Genomic DNA, 6,150 nt, shown 5'->3' on the forward strand with positions numbered 1-6,150 from the left:
AGCTGCAGCAGGGAACTGCCAGCAGGGGGAGGGGGAGGGCCACTTTTACCCCATACTGAGCAACAACTTTTTTCCTGCACTGCTGCTGCTGAGCCTGGGTGGGTGAGCCTGGAACAGGCACGCTGGGTTGAGGCTGTTCAGTGTGGGTCTTCACGGGTACCATAGGGCTGGAGCGAGCAGTGGCGGCATCCAGAAGGAGCCTAGAAAGACAATCCAGTTGCAGACCTTCCCCAGCCACACTGCATGCCCAGGGGGCAACAGGACATGTGACGGGCAGGCGGCACAAGGCAGGCCAGGCCAAGGTTGTGCCTAGGTTCCAACTGATCCGCTCCGGCACGGGTGATTCTAGAGTGGGCTTGGGGCATACTGGGGCTGCTTGCTGTTGACGGTGGCAGGGAGGCACCGTAGGGCATGCGGCCTCCAGGCTGTTGCAGGGTGGGGGTTGGGGGCTGAATGGCTCGGGAGGGCAGGGCATGTACAGGGGCTCCCATGCACACCCCACCATACCCACAAACCTCCCTTCTCGAGCCCCATAACCAAACCGTACCCCCCACAAACCCCACATGCACCCTCACCAGACACTTGTGCGCCTCTGCGGGGAGCCCTGCTCATGCACACACTCCACCATACACACATCCACACCCCCCTACCCCAGCCACTCTCCTCTCCACACACCCTACAAATCCCAGACCAATCCACACACCCACCCACACATCTCCACAAACTCTCCCCCAACTAACCCCTCATACTTATCCAGCCACATCCATACACCCACAGGCCCCCACAAACCCCATACCCACCCCTCCATAGCCCATACCCCTTCACACTCCCTTACAATATACAAGAGTAAGACCTCATTTTGAGCTAATATGTAATCATCTCTATATACACCACACAAACATACACACATTTGGACAAAATATTTTTTTAAATAAAATTAAAATATGTTACTGCCAATGTTTGATTTGTAGTATACAATTTATTTTTTCCCCCAGTTTCAAGATGGCAAACCCTTGTGCCAAAAGGAGTACTTCTGAGGGCAGTGGGGATGGGAAAAGGTCAAGGGGTTAGGGGACAGAACTTTCAGGCCCACAATGGCAACCAGGAGGCAGGGTACCTGCCAAGGGGCAGGGCTACCCTTGCCCTCAAGTTTAAATAATTGCCCACCCCTGTGTAACAACATCTATCTCTACTCAAGCCTCCATTTAGAGTTACTGGTACACCTCGCTATGTGGTCTAACATAGAAATACAAGCACAATGCTGACATCCAAACTGGATAACAAGCAGCTTCAAATTGTGGCATGGTGGCTCTCCTAACTAATGGATTGTCTCTTTTCCCTAGATCAGTAATTCACAATCAGGCTTCTGTGAAATCCTTTTAAGGTTGCTGTGCAATATTAGCATTGCTATGTGTGCAAATACCTCCATGTGATTCACAAGATAAACCCATAGATTTCAAACTGGAATCCAGTTTTAAAAAACTGTCTTTGCAACAGAATGTATTAGATTTCTGCACTCAAGACTCATGCTATATTTAAGCTAAGATCTGGTGTTAGCTTAAAGGTGCATTGAGTCTAAAAAGATTGAGCACCCTAAGGTTTAGATGTTTTCCTACAGTTCAGTATTGCCAGTGTCCTTGTGATAAGACTTTACAGTCAGTTCTGTTCACCCCAGGATTGCATCTCTTCAGCTTCCATGTAGCATGGACAAAAATGCACCTCAACATCTATGATTTAGAGACAGAAAGCCAGAAGGAAACCTGGATAAAAGTTTGTGCATGAAGCCAAGGCAGAGCTTCTTCTTCAAAGAGCTATCAGGTAACACACCCAGGATTCTGAGTTAGAAACGTACCTACTTTCTGTTTCTGCTTTGTTTGCTGGAAACACAAATTTGGTCTACTTTTATAAATAAGCAAAATGGCAGTAGATTTATCACAGATTTATCATCCTAACAGAAATAAGCCTGCAAAGCCCTGAACTATTTCTAGCAAATTTTTCTTTCTCAGAAGAGAACACTTGAGGGGATTTGATCACGGGATAAAATACCTGTTTCTCAAGGATTCTTTGCCTTTGTGGGAAGAGGCACAACAAGAATCAAATGTCTGGAAGCTGAAATGGGAACAATTCAAATGAGAACTAACCTTAATGTATTATGGAGGATGATTCTATATTTAGAGCCAAGTAGCAAGGTAACAAGTGGATTCACCATCTTGTGCCAATCCAAACTAGATGTCTTCCCAGAAGTTGTGCTTAACTTAAGCTACTGGGCTCATTACAGAGATAACTGGGTGAAATTCTGTAGCTTCTGTTACACTGGAGTCCAGACTAGATTATGATGTGGCCCCTTCTATATATTAAAAATCTATTACTATTGTCTAACCCTATAAATCAAACAGGCAACAGTTAAAAACAAAACAGACCCACTAATTTTGGGTGGCTTGATGTGATGTGATATTGCATGAACCCACCTCAAACTGAGAACAGTGGGAGTTGCAGATGCTAAGAACATTAAAACCTAACTATTTTAGGTGTCCCGTTCTGAAAACTCTCACCTAGTGTCTTTTTTTAACAAGACACATTTGACCAGATTAATGTTCCAGTGGCTTACTGCTACCCAACAGTGTGTGCTGCCAGGCTTACAGTTGAATTATATACTACTTTTCTATTGTCTGTCTTGGATCTATAACCGCTACAAAATAAACAGTTGCAAAGCTTAGATTGGACAAGTCAGCTAAATGATACCAAAGCAAGGATCCTGTACTGCAAGGATGTGGAATATCTTACCAGAGATCTTTCATTTCTAACTGCTATAACTCTCCTCCATTTTTAAGACAACCAACCCTATTTAGAAACCCTTTAATATTAATTTGAAATAGGAATTTCTGACAGGACTCTGGCTAAGTGGTAATGGTCACCTGAGGACATTGTCAGCTTGCTACTTCTTGTAAGTGCCCTTCAGAATTTCTGACAAAAAGGATCTGTACTTTCATTATAACAAGTCTGTTACAAAATAAACTAATAAAACTGTATGAGTTGAGTACACTCAATTATATATAGTATTTGCTCACTAGTGTGGAAACTACTACTGAAACCCACAGATTTCTTTATCTGTGATTCTTTTTTCTTTTATAAGGGGAAATTGGGTTTTCTGCAAGAATGACTTAACTCCCAACTGGTCCATAAATAGCTGGATACATGCAAAGTGTACAGTCCAGGGCAAGTCAGTCTAGACTTCCCTTGAATTACTGGCCAAAGCTAGAAATTACCTAGTGCAGAAGAGATGTGTCTGCCTACATCATGATAGAATAATATGGGAAGAGTTCATAGTATGCTGGAAAGCTCCTTAAGAATGGTTCTTTGTCTAACAGTCTTAAAATAGTACATATTTTCTTTTAAACTGGGGATATATTCTGAGCGAATTACCTCACCATACTAGCAAACAAGAATTATTCTATATGAGTTTATCTGAGTCACTCAAGACATTGGGGGCAAACTTTTATACATCCTGTTGTGTTTTCAACTCCAATAGCTTTTAATAGTACTTTGAAAACAAATAGCAATGTGGGTCATTCTGGGGTCCAGACCTGACACAAAAATAAACAGGGGCAAGTTGTATATTGAATTGTGGTATGATTTCTACTTTTAATGAAGTGTATACTGCCAAGGAGTCTAATAAGAAAACAATTATTGCTTATTGTTATTGCCTTGGTATTGATTCCAAAGCTCAGCATACATTTTTCATGGCCTGAACACCAAGAAATCAGAATAACTGAAAAGCATTTGTAAACTTAATCCACTTCCTTACTCAAAATCAGAACGTGGCTCTAGAATCAAATGGAAACATACCAGCTAATGCATTAAATCATACAAATGTAAGAGCCAACATGGAGCCATCACCCTGCTCTATACTGTAAACAAAAGTGGTTTTTGCAAAGCTTAAGTAAAAGAGAAAGGTACAATGCAAGTGTTACATAGGGAATCCATATGAGAGGATAAGGATAAGAAGAAACCAAGGTATAGGATTACACTGGGCATGTCTACAAGTGCACAGTAGACTAATTTGCTGCGCAGTAGAGCATCACCATGCAGCAATTAGGCTGGTGTAAACTAATTTACTGTGCCATGGGATAATGCCATCAGGCACAAGTACTGTCTGATGATGGATTAAATTACTGTGCTTAAATGCACATGCAGATGATGATGTCCAGATTAGTTTACTCCAGCTCAAAATGCACCGGAGTTTATTCAGTCACATGAATTGCATGTAGATGGCCAGCTAATATTAGCACAAGACCGGATCAAAAGTCCTCTGGAATAGTTCTGCCAATGACTGTTAGTCCTTGGAACTAGGAACAGGAGCAGGCCCAAGAAGTGTGATCACAATTTCTTCCTCTTTCCCCAACCTCCCCCTCCAAAGATGTTTTCCCAAGAAGATCCCACCTGCTATCCCTCAGGCATCTAAAGCAGTGTTTCTCAGCCCTTGGGGCAGGACCCAAAAGCAGATCGCAAAAATATATGAAAGGGTTGTGAACAAACTTTAACAATGGATCAACGCACCTTAAAAATGGGTTCTCCTTGAAAGGTGAGAACCATGGTGGCTTTTCCGGGGCAGGCTAGCACAGTTCCAATCTGTGAGGGCTGCTTGGGGGCCCCCCCAGGCTTCTCCCCCCCCCCCCCCCGTGTGTGCGTGAGTGTGTGCATGGGTGTGCGCATGGGTGTGCTGGGGGCAGCAGGTGGGGAGTGAGGGGGACCGGGGCAGGACTGGCCACTGATGTTTACAAACGGGTCCTGGTCCAAAAAAGGTTGCGAACGGCTGCTCTAGAGCTGTGCGCGCTGGGGACCTGCCACGGGTCTAGCTACACCTGGAGCACCCATCCTTGAGCGCAGGAGAGCGCTCTGATGACATGTTGCCGAAGGAGGGAGGAGGGAAGGGAGCAGGCTGGGTCTCAGGCAGGCTGTGGCACTCCGGGCGGTGCAGAGGGTGGAGCCGGGGACCAGTTCGGGCAGGATCCTCCGTGTTTGAAAGGGCCGCCTTAGCGCTGCTCTGTCCGGCAGCAGCAGCGGGACGAGCCGGGCGCCCGCGCACCTCCACCTGCCCGGGCCTCTCCGCAGCCGGAGAGCCGCAGCCCCGGCCGCCTCCCCCTGCTGCGGCTCCGGGGGGCGGGGAGCCGGAGCCAGGGCGCCACTGCACCAATGCGAAGCGGCGCAGGACCGTGCCCGGAGCAGTCTCCTCCTCCTCCTCCACGTTACAGCCATGGCGTGCCAGGAGGAGGAGGAGGAAACTCGTGCAGCCGCCCGCTCGGCACGGGAGCAGCCCGCAGACACCCCCGGCGGGCAGCCCGCTGCGCCGGGGCCGCTCCCTGGGGCGGCGCCGCTGCGCCGGGCGGGAGTTGTGTAAATAAACGCCCGGGCTCGCTCCGGAGCCTCCCGACCACCCCCAGCCCCGCCCTCTGCAGCCGTCGCCCCCCAGTCCGCTCCGGCGGGCCGGGGCACCCGGCCCTGCGAGTGTGTGATGGGGACACGGGCCCTCTGTCTTCGGGGTGGGGGACGGCACTGCGTGTGTCGGGGGTACCTGCTTGTGTCTTGAGGGGGGCACAGTCCCTGACTTGGGGGGCGGGAACTGTATGTGTTGGGGCTACAGTCCCTCTGCGTGTGTCTTGAGGGGGAACTGTGTGTGTGTGTGTGTGTGTGGGTGGGTGTTGAGGGGCCAGTCTCGTGTGCGTGTCTGGGGGAGGGAACAATGTGTGTGTTGGGGGCACAGGCCGGGTGTTGGTGGGTTGGAGTGACAGTCGTGTGTGTGTTGGGGGGTGGGGGGAGGCACAGCCCCTCCGTCCTAGGGGAAGAGAGAGAGAGAGTGCGTGCGTGCGTGTGTGTGGTGCAGTCCCTGTGAGCGTGTCTTTAGGGGAATAAGGTGTGTGTGAGAGACGGGGACAGAGTTCCTCTGCCTGGGGGGCCGAACTGTGTGTGTTGGGGGTACAGTCCCCCTACGTGTGTCTTGAGGGGGACGTGCGCGTGCTGGAGGGGGCCGCCCCCGTGTCCGTGTGTTGGGTGAAGGTCCCAGCACCGGCCCGGTGCCGGAGGGGCGGAGCGGGGCGGGGCGGGGCCGGGTGTCCCGCACCTGGCGGCGCCGGCGGGTCAGCGCTCGCTGGC

The sequence above is a fragment of the Crocodylus porosus genome, unplaced genomic scaffold, assembly GCF_001723895.1.
Source record: "Crocodylus porosus isolate Cpor-Errol unplaced genomic scaffold, CroPor_comp1, whole genome shotgun sequence".
Classification (NCBI taxonomy): Eukaryota; Metazoa; Chordata; order Crocodylia; family Crocodylidae; genus Crocodylus; species Crocodylus porosus.